General features: G+C 43.1%; 1 pseudogene; it reads left to right on the top strand.

The window, feature by feature from the left end:
• Positions 1 to 17,739, top strand: part of LOC103747097 — an 86,428-nt pseudogene that overhangs the window by 7,330 nt on the left and 61,359 nt on the right.

Here is a 17,739-nt window from a genome sequence, read left to right as displayed (position 1 = left end):
TTTTTTGAGACAGGGTCTCCCTGTAGCCCCAGCTGGCCTGAAACTCACAGAGATCTGCCTGCCTCCTGAGTGCTGAGATTAAAGGTGTGCGCCACCACGCCCAGCACTTCTTTACTCTTTTTTAAATTTTTTATTAGTTCTTTGAAAATTTTATACATTGTGTTTTGATCACATTCTCTCCAATTCCTCCTGGCTCCACCCCTCATTCACTTCTGGGGAGAGGCAGTGGAGAATCTTTAAAGTTTCTGTTCACCCAGACCCATGACCTTTTTTGTGTTTTGTTTTGTTTTACTTTGTATGAGTGTTTTTACTGCAAGTATGTAAGTACACCCATGTCATGCAAAGCCTGCTGAGGTCAGAAGAGGGTGCTGGATTCCCCTGGAACTGGAGATATGATAAGGACCAGTTTTTAACAGCCATGTGGGTACTGGGAACTGAACCTAGGTCCTCTGCAAAAGAAGTCAGTGTTCTTAACTGTTGAGTCATCTCTCCAGACTTCTCCACCCCCTCCATGACCTTTTGTTTACCCCTAAGGCTCAGGGGCCTCCCACTCCCTCCTCCAGGGAATAGTTCAATGGAAATTGCCACAGGACTACCGTGCTGTGCACTGGGAACTGCCACAGGGCAGGGCAGGGCAGGGCTATGCACCGGGAACTGTCCTGGGGCAGTGCTGTGCATTGACAGTTCCTCCATGTCTTTTCTTGGCTTCACTGCTCATTTCTTTTAGTGCTGAGAAATCCTGTGCATGTGGGAGCACGCCGGTGTATTCACCCTCTCCCTTACCATAAGACATGTTTGTTTCCAAGTTTTGATGCTTATCAATAAAACTGCTATAAATATCCTCCTGTGGGTTTTTTCATGGACATAGTTTTTACCTCTGTGTAAATATCAAGGCGTACTACTGCTGGATGCTGCAGCATGTGTGTTAATGTTTCATGAAACTGTCAGCCTGCCAGCAGAAATGGAAGAGAGGTTTTCCCTGCAATCTGGTGTGGTCAGTGCTCTGATCTTCATCAAGTAGCAGGTGTGTACGGTATTGCATTCTGTTTTAACATGTGACTACCTCTCGGTTCATGGCAATCAGATATTTCATATATACATATACACATATATACATATATACATACATACATATGCCATCTTGCCATTCTCCTGCCATAAGCCTTCGTGGTTGCTCCAGTTTTGGACAATTATAAATAAAACTGCTGCAAGCAACCATACAGGTTTCTGCATGAATACAGTGTTCCTTCTTTGGTGAGGTGTCTGTTTAGGCCTTTTCTCATTTTTTAAACTAGCTTCTTTATTTTCTCCCTGTTAAGTGTTTTTTTAGACAGGGTCCCACTGTGTACCTAAGTTGGCCTCAAATTCTTGATCCTTCTGCCTCAGCTTCCCAAGTGCTGGAGTTACAGGTATGTGCTTGAAATTGTTTGACTATCCATCATATCAGCTAATATGTTTATACAGAATAATCTGATACATCAGTGCCTATGGAAAGTTAGGGAAAGTGACCAAAACAGGTAGCAAAATACAGTGTTGTTTTTGTTGTTTAATTCAATAACATCAAGATAAACTGATCAGTACAAAACAATATTTCAAACATCCAAGTTGACTTGTGAGCAGTTTATGTGTGTAAAAGGTCCTCACCTTTGTCAGGTATAACACTAGCGGTTTTAAAAGGTCTTTATCTTTGTCTAGGAGCACACAGGAATGCTGTCAAATTTCTGAGCTTTTTTCTTCCCTCTCCGACTGATTGGCATGGAGCATCCGTGTTGCCATGGAGAGGCTGATGCATATGGAGACCTGCTGCAGACAAATGAGTTCCTTTCAGGAGCAGGCCTACAGAGCCGACTTGCCGGAGGTGTCCCCACTAACCTCGAGAACAATCCACCAGAACACAGTTTCAGGCCACAGGCAGGCAAGCTCATTTCTGGGAGCACTTGTCCACAGCACAGGGCCCCACCCCAGTCTTTCATACTTGTTTGCTTGCTTAGCAGTGTAGCTTAAGCTGGTCCTGAACTCCCATCCTCCTGCCTAACCTGAGTCCTGGAACCAAGACTTTCTTAAGTAAAACAAAAGCTAAACAATTTCCACTGTTTCTCATACCTCATATCTCCTTGTGTATAAAACCAAGCCCTCCCAGAAGTAACAGTCTGTCAAAAAAAACAAGGCAAAACTGGGCAGAGTGGTGAATGTCATGATCCTGGACTCCTGAAGCAGAAACAGAGGATTTGAGGGTTCAAGGCTAGCCTGGACTGCACAGCAAGACCCCATTTCAAAAAACAAAAGCAGCAAAACGATAATAAAACAGGACAGAGGATTCCTTGTGTTAACTTCTTTGTAAAGTTCAAAATCTCATGGTCCAATCCACCAGACACAAAATTCATTCACTCTTCAATATTCATGTTTTGGGTTATTTTTTTCCCCTAAAAGAGAAAAGAGAATGACTACTTTGGACAACTCTTTGGCAGTTTCTTATGAAGTAGAATGTAGACCTACTATACAACCCAGTGATTGTACACTTTAACATTTACTCAACAGAAATAAAAACAAATACCCATGCAGAATCAAATAGATGACAGATGATAGATAGATGATAGATGATAGATAGATAGATTAGATAGATGATAGATACATAGATAGATATATAGACAGATGGAGAGATAGATAGATGATAGTTAGATAGATAGATAGATAGATAGATAGATAGATAGATAGATAGATAGATAGATAGATAGATAGATAGATAGATAGATAGATAGATAGATAGATAGATAGATAGATAGATAGATAGATAGATAGATAGATAGATAGATAGATAGATAGATAGATAGATAGATAGATAGATAGATAGATAGATAGATAGATAGATAGATAGATAGATAGATAGATAGATAGATAGATAGATAGATAGATAGATAGATAGATAGATAGATAGATAGATAGATAGATAGATAGATAGATAGATAGATAGATAGATAGATAGATAGATAGATAGATAGATAGATAGATAGATAGATAGATAGATAGATAGATAGATAGATAGATAGATAGATAGATAGATAGATAGATAGATAGATAGATAGATAGATAGATAGATAGATAGATAGATAGATTATAGATAGATAGATAGATAACAATTGTAGTTAAAACCACCAAAACTAGAAATAAAGTAAGCAACATGTCCAGGAACAGAACTGTAATGTAGCCACACAAGGTAACATTACAACAGAGAAAGCAAGCCAGCCACTGATACGTGCTGCCATCTGAATGAATCTCAGGTGTATGCTGAATACACTCCGTAGAACTCACTTATGTAAAGGACTAAAGCAGACCCAACTCACTGGCAGACACCACAATCCAAGCCACAGTCGCTTTTCTGGACAAGGGATGAAGAAACTTTCTGGAGCAATGGAAATGTTTTATACCTTGATACAGATGGCAGTGATGTGGGGAAAATGCATTTGCCCAAACTCAGAAAACCATATATTTAAAATCTGCACATCTTATTTTATATAAATTATACCCCAATTTAAAAACTAATGTGGGGAGGCAGAGGAATGGAAGGAGTAAACAAGGCAAATAAAAGTGGTGGTCCTTGGTTTCTGCGGTGAAGCGGCTTGGTTTCTGCGGTGATTTCAGCTCCATATTTGGTCTATGTGTTTCCATGAATTTTTATTAACACGGGATTATTGAACGTCATCAGTAGCCAGATGACAGCTCAAAGAACAAGACAGACCTTATGGAAATAATGTTCCCTGTGATTCTTTTAAAGCACATTTTTTCAGTCATTATCTTGAGAGAAAACAAGCAGCTGGCTCTCTTCACAAAGAGATTTAATAGGATACTGGGGAAAAGAGGAGAAATTGAGGTGAACAATGCCTGTTTCAGCGCCAGCCGCACAAAACCAAGCCTTCCAAGGTGAAGCGATGTCCCCTCTGCCAGAAAACTCGTAAGAGACACAACACTCAGTAATGAAGGGTCCCCTAATTATTGGCGTGATTTGAAGCATATTGTGCAAAACATTCTGAAACCTGAAATTGCCACAGCAAATGCATCAGTAGCCGTCGCTCTCATCTGTGAAAATAGATGGAGCAGCTAAAGGAAAGCTCCCCACCCCTCGGATCCCCGTGTGCTTTGTCAGCCTTTAGCTTTTTCCACCTTTCTTGTCATTGCAAATCCATCTGGGTTTGAGCCGACAGTTTCAAAGTTTCCGTGTGACCTCCTGACTAGTTTGTTCCTCTCTTACAGTCTTTGCAGTTTTACGGAGAATTAGCCAACTACAAGTAATAGATGATTTGTAAGGACATCACGGAATGTTCTGAAAAGTGAAAATAAGGGACACTGTGGTTTGTTTAGCAGACCTCTCTCTTTGCATGAAACCACGCACATGTACGCTACAGAATTGTAAAATTCAGATGGTGGCTGGTGGAGGGGATGTCTGGTAACAAAGCACAGAGATGCCTTCTAAGTTTTACTTAGGCTAAATTAACTACGTGGGCAACAAAAAAGGTGCTGTCTTTTCCTTAAATATATATATTAGCAGAGATGCTGGCTAAATAAATTCTGTTTAGTGGGAAATGAATTATGTAAATGTAATTTATACCATTAATTCGGCTCATGAATTTAATCCACTCAGACACAGAAAGGTTTCCGTGCAATGAATATTTCTGAGGTTGTTTAATATGTTAAAATAAATATTGAGCAGCTGACAGGAAAACATGTCACCCGCATCACGAAAGCTGTTTTGAAACAATAATTTAAATGCCTGCTGAATATTTACAATCATGACTTTTTAACTTTTAGTTAGATTTTCTTTCTAAAACATGTTTGTCGTGCCAAGCCATTCAAACAGCATGAGGCTGCGGCTGGAACGCTGGGGACACTTGAGGTTAATAAGGGCTGCAGTGTGCAGTGGTGGGCTCAGGCAGGGGGACGCTGAAAAACAAGCCTATTTAATGCCACCTGGAAGGCTGCAAGAAGCAGACATATTTGGGGATTTTTTCGGATGCCCTAAAGTATCTACTATCCACCATGGACTCAGATGAAAGACTTCCAATATTGAATATCTAAACATTAACAGAAAAGGTGTAATTTAGAAGTATTTAATTTAAATGTAAACAGAGCTCAAAAGATGTATTTTTTTTAATATCACCAAAGACTATGCAACAAAAATTACTTGTTCTGCTCTTTGGAAAAGAAAGGGAAATTTACAGGTTGGAACTGAAAGATTCCCAGCTGGACGACACTGCGCTTACTTCCCACACTGACAACTTCCCAGAGTGACTTTTGTTGTGGCCCTGGGAGGAGGGTGCTGGTGCTAGGAGCTCGCCAGTTCTAGACTTCTACCTCAAAAGTACTGTGCTGTTTACTGGGAAAGTGACCACAATTTCTGAAACCCACTGAGCCTCTGTGAACAACTTTGACATGAATTTTTGCCTTCCTCAAGTTCCTGTCACTGTATGTATAGCCCTGTCTTAGAGATCTGATTATAGACATGTCCAAAAAAGGTAGAATTAGAGACTAGAGAGAGGGCTCAGCGGTTAAGAACATTGGCTGTTCTTGCAGAAGATCTGGGTTTGATTCTCAGCACCCACATGGTGGCTAACAACCATTTGTGACTCCAGTTCCAAGGGATCGAATACCTTCTCTGACCTCCTTGGGCACTGCACAACATAGGTGCACTTACACACATGCAGGCAATACACTCATACCCATCAAATAAAAAGAATTTTAAAAAAGGTTAAAATTGGTGTCTCCTTGTTCACACCCTAGAGTTTTTGTACCAGGCCAGTCAGGCTCACGTCTGAATGAACTTCATCTTCCATCCCATCCCTCAGGATTGGATTGTCCTCACAGCTTTAGTCTCAGGTACTCTGACCTTCAAGGTCCACAGAGAAGGGAAAGGGAGGTTTGGGGGGATGTCTATACATGGGGCCCATGTCTACAGGGAGTACGTTAGTCCCTCTTAGCCAAGATTTCACTTCCAAAGTTCAGTTATCCTCTCTCAAATGATCAGTAGACAGGTATGGCTATGGGCTGCCCTGGTAGCCAAGGTGAAGAGCATTTCTGTCACCACAGAAGTTTCTGTCAGGAGGCACTGGCTTGAGTCAAGCATAAATGACAACCTTCTCCACCAGGCAGAAGGACCCAGTACTCAGTGTTCCGAACTTACAGGGAGATTGTAAAGACAATGTCGAGTAAATTAAATATGAGTGATAAAGATTAGCTTTGCCTTAAAATACATACGAGTTTTTAATAGATTATAGCTAATGAATAGCAAATACACTTCTTTAAATAGCCAAATAAGCTAATATTTTAAAAGATAACACCTGAGTTTCTTAAGAGCTGACTTCCTCTGGTTTTTCAATTGCTTAACCTTAGGCGTAGGCTAAGTATCTTACAGTTTAATGCAGAGGTTTCCATTGGCTCTGAGGCTCACTGTCTGGTTGTTCAGGTTGACAGGACAGTATTCACATAGACTGCAAGGTAAACTCTAGAACAGAGCAAGGTGCAAGTTACACAGAAGGCAGTGCTACAATCCTGGTTCCCTCACAGTGATCTGAATTTACAACATTGGTCAGTATCACAGTAGCAGCAATTAGTAAGCTGAGGACTTGAAATTCAAATTTTTCTAAATCCAAAAATTGCATTGACCCCAGGATCTAGTTTCCAAATAGGCAATCAAATGAGCATTTTCACGGAAAAGGCATTTTTGTTTTACAGAGGCCAGAGTCACCCCCAACACGGAGGCCCTGCTGGATTTCAGGGCACAGAAACGCCATGGCCAGCAGGGAGCACTCCACATGGGAGCTTCTTGCAGACACTCGGGCTCAATATCCCAAAAGAAGGAAACACTCACAGTTAAGCATTGTCCCTCACCCAGAATGTCGAGGCTGGGAACCTGTTTGGGCCTGCTCCCAGACTTGTGCACATGTATATTTGCATGTGTTTAGAAAAACACATGAGTCCTGAGCAGAGCCGCACTGGGCATCTCCAGAGGTCACGTGGCCACACAGGGAGTACCTCAGCTGATCTTTTACCCTCCCTAGAAACCCAAGGATGGAAGGAGGAGGTGAGAGGGAAAGCTCTGTGGCTACACAGGACTCAGCACTGAGGAGACAGGGCCCTTGTCACTGGGACTGCTGCCCAGCATGGGTGTGAGGCAAAAACCAGGGACTGGCCAGGAAGCATGGAGTCTGGGCAAGGTGGCCTGGGATAGAAGCACACAGCAGCTAGTCACGTTCCCAGCAGAGGATGAGTGGGCAACCAAAGACTTCTCCTCTGCCTCTGGACCCAGAGTCCGACCTGAGTCTGGCCATTTGGATTCCCAGCCTCCTTTGCACTACCTTCTGATGAATCTCCAGCCCTAAAACAACAAACACACTAGGCTCTCTGTCTCCCTCCGGGCACTAACAACTACACTGACTTAAGTGGATACTCCACCTCAGGCCCTCATGAGTACTGCTGCGCACACAGGCCTGGGTTCCAGCACCAGCTCCTGCACTCACTCAACTGGCTGCTTTCTCTGACTCTTGGATCCAGCTAGACTGCCTCTTAACAGGCCCAAGTGCCATGAATTAATGCAACTGGAGCAGCCCTCTGTCAGCCACAAAGGGGCCAGCTCTCTCGTGGCACTTGGCACTTGCCTGCGTCAGCTCCAGCTGCCCACAGAGATGACTAGTTTGAAAACACTGCTTAGTGTCTGCCTTTCCCTTCCCAGTCTCACTTCCCCAACTCCTGCCTGTATTTCCTTTAGCAAGTTGTACTAGGATGACTTCTGAGGGGGTTAGAATTAGAATAATAGCCCCACAAAGAAGTCTTTTCCTGCATCTACCTGCCTCCTCCTCAGTCCCACGGGGGCAGAGACTGACTGGCTGGCCTCTGGGCCACAGCTGTCCACACCTGTACCAGGCAGTAAGGGTAGAGGTAGATGGCGATCCAGGTGATCTCTCACCATGATCCCTGTCTGGTCCCTGCTCTCCAGCTCACCCATCAGGGCTGCAGTGAAAGGCAGGCTAAAATGAAAGAAGAAGCCCTCACCTACAGTCAGGTAACTTGATCTTGGGCAAGCCTCTTAGCGTCTCAAATGAAAAGTTTGGGCAGGCATTACCTTGTGATACCTCGGGCAGGCATGTTACCTTGTGATGCCTTCCTTGATGGGGAGGGGAGAGGAATTCTCAAACTGAAGCTGTGCTCTGATTGTTCACTGCAGGCTTGATGGTCCTGTTTGTCCTGACTGTCCAACTCAGCCTCCTTAGACACCTGGCCATGCTGTACCTAGAGCCCCTCACCTAGAAGTAGCTGCTGCGTGTGTCAGGACTGCTGAGAAGCAAAGGAAACCACTTGGCACATACCAGGTAGCAAGCGGAGTGTGGCTTCAGTGGATTGCTCCTGCTCCTGACTCTCCTCTTGACCACAGTGAATCCTCTGGGTTTCCAGGGCCTTCAGGGCATACCTCACCTCTCCCTGGCATTATCTGCCCATTAGGGTTTTTTTTTAAATCTCCATCCCTCCTCCAATATCACTCATTTTTTAGTTCCAGCTTGGATCTAACGCTGAACTCAATACAACGCAACAGGATATTTGGTTCAACTATTAGTAAGGTAGTTTTTCTCTTTTGCTTCTGTGAATGAGCTTCAACCTCACTGATCTGAAGCATTCTTCTGCCTGTGGGAAGATGAGGGTTTGTCCCAGAAGTGAAGAGCCGAGTAACGTACAGTTTCTGGCAGACAAGCCAGGATTCTGCAGCCAAACAGAGCCCCGCAAGCTAGCTCTGTCTTCCAGAGAGTCTTCCACATTCCCTTATGCCCCAGCTTGAACGATTCAGGTGTAGAATGTGGGGTGCCTGACTCAGAGGATCTTCCTGAGCCTTTTGACTATGGCTTCCCCTCTTGCTTGATGGTAGAGGAGGGATATTAACATAGGGCCAGAGGGGACAATCACAACCGTTCCTACAGGCTCTAACCAGTCAGAACAGATACCAGCATTAAACATCAGTATGCTGGTGTAAAACAGCTCACAGTAGCCGTCCAGCAAGAGAAACCTCCAGCCCAGGGATGACAGAAGAGGAGGCCAGACACAGGCTGGCACATAAGGTGGCCACACGTGTTCTGATCAGATATGAAGCCAGCTCTTTCTCAGGCAGGGTGAGAGATGGCATCTCTAGCTTCTGCATCCCAAATCCAAGAACTCATTCCACATGATCGGTTGGAAACATCTCACTGTTTTAAAAATGCCCTCTAATATACTTTCTGCAGTCCTGTCTTTCCAGACTTGACTATGATAGCCTGTACTTTAACCTCTGATATGTGCTTACAAACAAGAGACACTGCCTTGTGCTTAAGTCCATGGGATTCTATGTTCAAACCCCATACCCTTTCCTTTGGAATACTGTCCAGCACTATTTGAGGATGAGCAGAGGGGCTGCTCCAAGCATGCGTTGCACATACATGAGGCTCTTATTAGACCTTAAGAAAAGTTTCCATCCTAAGCTAAGGGAGGAGGTGAACAAGTAACTGCCCACTTTCAAGCCCTGTAAGATGAGATGCCAAGGTAATGTCATCCTAAACCTATCCTTGGTCTTTTAGAGTGCTGCAGTGAGAGAGTACTCTGCTCCAGCATCTACAGATGGCCTGGGTCTGAACGCCTGGGTGCCATGCTTTCAAGTGCCTCATTCAAGTGCCTCAAAGTGCTCCTAAAAGCAAAGTTCAAAATGTGGGAGGCAGAGAGAACACAGGGGCACATAGCAGACCTAGCCACTTTGCTTACAACTCCAGGGTGAACTTCTAGTCCCAGTCAATGCACATGCAAAAAGTCTCTCTCCAGGACAGAGATGAAGCTTACAAGCTCCTGGCAGGATGGAGTCGGTGGACAAAGCAGTGGGAAAAACAGGGTCTGGGGGCCACAGCTTTGACTAAAATCTTAGCTATGCCTTCTAGTAGCTTTTCCCTCTGCAAATTTCTTCTCTTTTGCAAAATGGAGATGTTGTTACCTTCTCCACAGGCTACAGCTGCCCTTACAGACAGCAGTGAAAGGGTCCTACCCAGTACCTGGTGTAAGGGATGGCTTTAGGACCCAAAACCTCACCGCTCGGTATTGTTTTCAATCTCTTCTACTTTAGTCCTTCTACAGATATCGTTAAAAGAAACAAAACTATAAAGACTTTCTCTACTTAAGTCTTTAATAACGAGAAAATAGCTAAACTATGTTGATCAGAAAAGAGGATGAAGAGTCACAGTAATCTACTACATGGGCAAGATTTTCTCCAATATCACACAGAAACTCAAAGTAAAAAGTGTGCTCTCTATATGAATTTTAGCAAAGGTTTGATTAGGAGAAGTCTTAGGGTCATGCAAGTCATTAGGACATTAACTAGGTGTGGTGGTTTGAATGAGAATGTCCCCCACAGGCTCCAAGTATTTGGGCATATTGTCCCCAGTTGGTGGTGCTGTTTTAGGAGGTCTTAAAGGTATGGCTGTGCTGGAGGAAGCACATCACTGGGGGCAGGCTTAGAGAGTTCTTAAGCCTTGCTGGATCTCGGGTCACTCTCTTCCTTCCTGTGCCTGCTTGAAGATGTAGAGCCTAGCTTCTGCTCCTCCTCCAGCCACCTCTGCCACCATGCCTCCCCACCATGATGGACTCTTGCTCCTTTGGAACTGTAAGCTCAAATAAACTCTTCCTTCTATAAATTGTTTTGATCAGTGTTGCAATTACAGCAACAGAAAAGTAAATAATACACTAGGACTTATGACTTAATATTATGCCAAATTCAACCACTTGTATGTAAGAAATCTGGGTGGCCAATATGCTAGTGCTGCCCAGTATTTCCTCCCCTTCTTAGATTTCTATAGACTTTTTATCAAGCATACGGCCTCCCAAAATAAAGACTAGCCCCCCTTGCAGATAAGCTTAGCCAAGTTATTGCAGTCTAGCCAAGGAAATGTAAGAGGAAGTGGCACATACCACCTTACCAACATGCCCCTGAAGAGAAGCTTCTCTTTCCATTCCATTCTGCTGGCTGGAAGGTAAACATGATGGCTTAAACTGCAGCAGCCATCTTGGGCAATGACCAAACATGAGTTAGAGAGCAATGTGGAGAGGAACACAAGATTCCTGGTCTATGAATGTTCACACCAGTCCAGTCTTCCACATGAGAAAAATAAACTATTTTTAGCCAGTTGCTATTTTGCATTTGCTGTCTCCTACAGCTGGTTCTAATCCTAATTTATTCAGTTTGGATGGTACAGACTCACAACTGGCTGTGAAATGCTGAATTTCTTACATTTTTTTGTTTACATCAAAATCAAGCTTGGTTCCCTGTGTTTACAGGTTTGATTGTTAGCAGAAGTCCTACATTATGAGACAACAGCACCATCGTGGACATCACATAAATAAAATCCACTTCGTATATGTAAAAACAATCTCCTTTCCCTATTCAATTCTTGGGGCATTAGGCTGTTCAGCAGCTCTTTCAATGGAAGACTTTCCCTCCTCACACACAGATGCTGTCTGGGGGCTGTATCCATCCTTGCCAACAAACAAAAATCCTCAGAGAATATGTCCAGTTCTTTTACATTGAGGGCACAGTAAGGGGTGGAAATTCCATCCATCTGAAGTCACCAGCAGCCCAACACTGCTAGCCTGCATGTTTTTGGGGGGTTTTTGTTTTGTTTTGTTTTGTTTTGTTTTGCATCAAGGCTCCACTACATTATTCCTATCTTTTTTTTCCTAACAGGTACATTAATAACATAGAAAAAATTAACACTTGCATGCCTCCCTCAAGTCGCTCCTCTGCTTTACTCTCTCCCTTTCATTCTTTCTTTTTTCCTTTCAAGACTTTTAAATATTTTATTATTTTCCACGTATGAGTATATTGCTTGCATATATGTAAGTGCACCCATGTCATGCAGTGCCTGTGGAGGTCAGAAGAGGATGTCAGATGCCTCGGAACTGGAGTTACAGACTGTTATTATCTGCTATGTGGGTGCTGGAAATCGAACCCTGGTCCTCTGCAAGTGCAACCAGTGCTCTTAATGGCTGAGCCACCTCTCCAGCCCCACAAAGACTTTTTAGAGTATTTTATTATTTTCATTTTATGTGTATGAGTGTATTGCTTGTATGTATGTAAGTGTACCCGTGTTGTGCAATGCCGCAGAGGGGTTGGAGAGATGGCTCAGAGCACTGACTGTTCTTTCAGAGGGCTGGGGTTTGATTCCCAGCACATACATGGTGGATAACAACCATCCGTAACTCCAGTTCCAGGGGAATCCGACACCCTCTTCGGACCTCTGTGGCCAGCACTTACTGGGCAGACGGATGAATAAACAGAAGAGGAGGCAAGTTTTGATGGACGAAGACAATAAAAGCCAGAGAACTTAAAAGAGATAATATTTCTGATACTGGTCCCAAGTGGTAGGGATGATAGAGGAAGGCAGGTGGGGACGCCAGAGAACTTGGTAGAAGGGATTAAGTGCCACAAAAGTACAAGTTTACCCTGAACTGGGGAGATGATTCGGCCTGTAAAGGCACTTGCCATCAAGCCCGACAACCTAAATTCAATCCCAAGGACCCACATGGAGGAAGATGAGAACCAACTCTAGAACTGGCCCCAGCAATTGTCCTCTGACCCTACACATGTGCACATACATACTCTAACTAACTAAATACATACATAAATAAATTCCTTAAAAAATAAATTTTGCCAATTTCAGACTGGGGAGGTAGCTCATCAGGGAAAAGTGCTCACCACCTAAGTGTAAGGGCCTAAGCTCAAAACCCCAGAACCCAAGTAAAAGCCAGAGGTTTGGTGTAAATCTACATTCCCAGCACTCCTGCAGGGAGAAGGGAGGGAAAGACAGGAGAATCTCTGGAAGCTTACAGGACAACTGGCCTGTCATCCATAGAGGAAAAACGGCAGAGACCCTGTCTCAAACAAAATGGAAAGCAAGCACCAACACCCAACACCAGAGGCTCTCTTCTGACCCCCGACTCGTGACATGCATGAACCCACATTAACACATAGAAGTTTGAGTGTGTGTATATGCACGCATGTGCACATACACATTACACACACGAAAAACAGAAAAAAGATTTTTTTTTAACATTTGCCTATTTCAAGTCAAAAACAAAAATCAGATTACTTGGGGAATAAAATGCTCAGAGCATTTTTAAACTTCAGAAGCTTGTTCATCATTTTCTTGGAAACAGCATGGAAACATCAGTGTCACAGTCTTGACTTGTGTTCTACATCTTTGTAGACTCTAGGAAGATTATTGATGATAAAGAATGTGATGGATCACATTTGTCCACTGATTCTGCCCCATACGTGCTGAGCGTTTTGCAATCACTGTACAGAGGAGGGGAGCCCTCCACCCAAGCACTACAGAACTTACCTAGACAGAGAAGGCATGTCCAGAATCTTCTGGCTTTGGACCTGGAACTCCCTGTGTAACTCCCTGTGTGGGTGAAGACAGGTTATAACCCACACTGTGGTCCTTGCTACTGAGGATGAAAAGATGTTCATTGTTTCCATCAAGGAGCTTGTCTTCACAAGAGGAGCTTGTCTTTACAAGATGTGTACAGAATCACAGCATGTAAATTAAAAAATAGGAATTCTAGTCCTGTTATGCTGTCTCCATTTGAGAAGTAGGAGATCATCTCTAGACCATGACAGATGAGTAGACTTAACTTCGAGGAGCCCACTGTGAGGCTAAGTGGATTTGAGGAAGGAATTCAGTGAACTTCTAAAACTCCAAGAAGCTTATTTATGAAAAGACACTGAGAGAGACTTTAGAAACACCTTTTCTATTCCTTCCACTGCTTAAGAGGGATTTGTGGCTTACAGATAAGGAGACCACAACTGACTTTCCAAAGTGAAGCTTCCAGGAGAACATGCATGAAAATACAGGTCTCTACGCTCCCTCAGAAGACCCCCACCCTCTGCTGCCTCCTCTCCTCCTCCTGTCCTCCTGGCCCCTAGAGCCAGTGTGGTATGAGACCCTGTGTGTGTGTGTGTGTGTGTGTGTGTGTGTGTGTGTGTGTGTTTCCAGGGGACTTCTTGGCTCCTGCCCTCAGGAGTGCACTACTATATGGGACCAGGTGTCAGGAACAACCTCCTAGGGGCCAAGTCAGCCACCAGGCCAATTGGCAGCCGCTCCGCCTCTCAACAAGGCCTTGTAACACTATAGCCTGTCATTCACTGAGTCTAAAGAGTTTGGAAAGGGTGAGAAGAATACATACACACACACACACACACACACACACACACACACACACGCGCGCGTGCGCAGACACATGCACATATGCTTAACGAGAAAATAAAAGCTACTCAGGGCTGCAGGCGCAATTGCCAAGTGGTAAAGTGTCAGTCTCACAAAGTTGTTCAGGACAGAGTCCTGACATCACATATTAGAGAATTTCTGCCAGATTCTTCACATATTTGGGCCTGTGGCATGCTGTACATGATCACTCACATTTACCAGCAAGAATCTAATGGGCCATCCATCAGACCCATGTCCCGGCCAGCAGGGCTATTGTTGGAAAGAAACAGCCTGACCCAGTTTGGCTGTTCTAATTTGAGGCACCACTCAACTGAGGCAGCTGCACCTGTGTGAGTTGTAAAAGCAAAATTCATAAAGTAAAATTTATATTGAAACAACAGACTTTTTTTTTTGTCTTTTTGAGGAAGGGTCTCCATGTAGCCCCAGCTATCCTGGAACTCACTGTATAGACCAGGCTGGCCTTGAACTCACAGAGATCTGCCTGCCTCTGCTGGGACTACAGGCGTGTGCCACCATGCCCGGCAAAACAACAGACTTTCTAACCAGATGTGGTGGCTTATGTCTGGAATACTAACACCTGGGGTGCTGAATTAGGAGAGTTCTGAGCTCAAGGTCTGCCTGGGGTACACAGGAGACCCTGTCTCAGAAAAAAACAATACCCAGGGACTGGAGAGATGGCTCGGTGGTTAAAAGTACTAGCTACTCTTGCAGAGGACCCAGATTCCCAGCACCCATATGGCAGTTAACAACCATCCAAACTCCAATTCCAGGGGATCTGACGTCCTCTTCTTGCCTCTGCAGGCACTGCACACACATAGTGCACCTATGTACATGCAGGTAAAACATACACATAAAAATAAAAACAATTCAAATTTTTTTAAGTGCAAAACTATAAATGTGTCATGCAGTGAGCAGCACAGGAGAGTCATCATCCTGACTTCAAACACTGTTTACTAGTTTTGTGTTTTGTTTTAGAGATTTAAGTCAAAGGAAACAGTCATGATCTCCTACCTTCAATATTTAAAGTATACAGATATCTAAGCAGAAATTTCCTGCAAAAATTTTTTTGCAAATTAAGGGAGAAGCATAAAAAGCATACTTAATAACAGGACTTATTCTGAGACTCAGAGAAGAGCTATTTGGCTTAGAGATCACTTTCTAAAGGGGCCTCAAACTTAGCATTCTGACATCCTCTCCAAAGGACGCTGATGGACGTTTAGGTTTAGATACAGGCACACTGACAAAACTGGGAAAATAGACCCATCGTGCAGTTTTAAAGCTGTTCCATTTCTGGGCTGTACCACCTATCATGAATTAATATTGTAAAGAAATCTTATCTTTGTCTGATGAATTCAAAACTAAATGACCTCATAATATTTTTGTGTGAAATCATTAAAATATTTAAATGGAAGCTACATATCACTATAATATACACACATAACATACACTGTTATTTTGGTAGCTCTCTGTTGGCTTCCTCTGTTTTTAAGTCTCAAGTATTTAAGTCTCAAAAAAAAGTAGGGGCCACGAAGATGACTCAATGGGTGAGAATACTTGCTGGGCAAGCATGGTTGCCTGAGTTCAAATCCCCAGTACCCGTGTAAAAAGACAGGCATGGCTACATACGCTGATAATCCCAGTGTTAGGGGACACAGACAGATGGATCCCGGGAGTTTGCGGGCCAGCCAGCCTGGCCAAAACAGCAAACTTCTTCCTCAGTGAGAGACCTTGTCCTAAAGGAATAAGGCTTGTGAGTTCCAGGGCAGCCTGGTCTACATAGTGAGTTCCAGGGCAGCCTGGTCTACATAGTGAGTTCCAGGCCAGCCTGGTCTACATAGTGAGTTCCAGGCCAGCCTGGTCTACATAGTGAGTTTCAGGCCAGCCTGGTCTACATAGTGAGTTCCAGGCCAACTGGGGCTACATAGGACAACCCTGCTAAAACAAAACAAGACAAAAACAAACAAAATACCCAATTAAGTTCCACATATAAAAGAAAACATGGCATTTGTCTTTCTCAGTCCGTCTTATGTCACTTAACATTGATCTCCCATTTCATCCATTTTCCCGCAAATGTCACAATTTCATTTTTTTATGGCTACATAAAATTCCATTGTGCATCTGTGTCATGAGCATACCATGTCAGAAATATAATCACACCAGTGCCAGGATAACAAATGCATGCCACCATGCCCAACTGTGTGTGGTTCCTGAGGATCCAAACTCAAGTAGTCCTGTTTCCACAGCAAGCACTTTACCCGTGGAACCATCTCCCCAGCCCCTGTGTATGCCTTCATTTCTTTTTCTTGACTTATTGGCACTGACTAGGGCCTGGGTACCTTGTCAAATAGAAATGGTGCCTGCCAATATCCTTGACTAGTCCTGTTCTTAGGGGGAAGCGTTTGGTCTTTCACTATCAACATGATGCAACTGTGGGCTTTTTGTACATGTTGCTATCCAGGTAAGGAAGTTCTTTTGTATTCTTAATTTCTCAAGTTTTTCTTCTTAACAGGTATTAAATTTTACCAAATGCTTTTCTTGAACCAATTGTAACTCATAGTTTTTATTTCTTGGTCTATTAATATGGCAAATTACATTGTTCTGTTTATCAAGTTAAACCAACCTTGTACTGTAGAAATAATGCTACATCCTCACAAGACATTATCATTTCCATACATTGCTGGATCCATCTTCCCAATATTTTAAAGGATTTTTACATATACATCCCTGCAAGGAAAATGTATATTTATTTATCAATGTTGAGCAGCTAGTATTTCTCTAGCCCCAAGGTGCCACAGAACGGAGAACAAATTGCCTGAGATGCAAATTGCATTTTCGAGCAGGACAAGGCCTGTCAATATTGTCATTTCATGACAGTCAGCAAGGCACAGAATTTTGTTCACAACTGCTTTATTTAATATAATAGTACAGTAAATAGACATCTATTTGATGACTTTGCCAATAACTATGCCTTATAAATGCTTAGATTTTTTTCTGTTGACTTTGCAAAGGCTAAATGCTAGCTTATGTTTTGTTTTACATATGATCAAGATGTTTTTTAGTTTAAAAAAATATGTTCACAATGTTTGTTCCATACAATGAAGTCAAATATGGTAATGAATATGTCAGCATTTGTCAGCATAATGAATAGTCAGCATTTGTGTTTTTAAAATTATGCAACAGCAATATAAGTCAGACAAGATGATACAAGCCTGGAATCCCAGCACATGGGAGGCAGAGGCAGGAAGGCCATAAGCAAAATAGTGAACACCCCCCATAAATGAGATAATAATAGTGGCCATACTATCCCTGTGAATTTAGAAGCATTTTACATGTATTCTTTTATTTGGCTCTTATTATAACCTGTTTCATCATTAACATTCCATTTTCAGATGAAAACCTAAGGCTCAGAGAATTTTCAGTTTTTTGTCATGGTCATTCAGCTAGTAAAAACCAGAGGGTT

Source organism: Nannospalax galili, unplaced genomic scaffold, assembly GCF_000622305.1.
Source record: "Nannospalax galili isolate Female #2095 unplaced genomic scaffold, S.galili_v1.0 scaffold704, whole genome shotgun sequence".
Taxonomy (NCBI): Eukaryota; Metazoa; Chordata; class Mammalia; order Rodentia; family Spalacidae; genus Nannospalax; species Nannospalax galili.
Note: the sequence above shows the minus strand (reverse complement) of the source record. Positions and strands in the feature narration are given on the sequence as shown.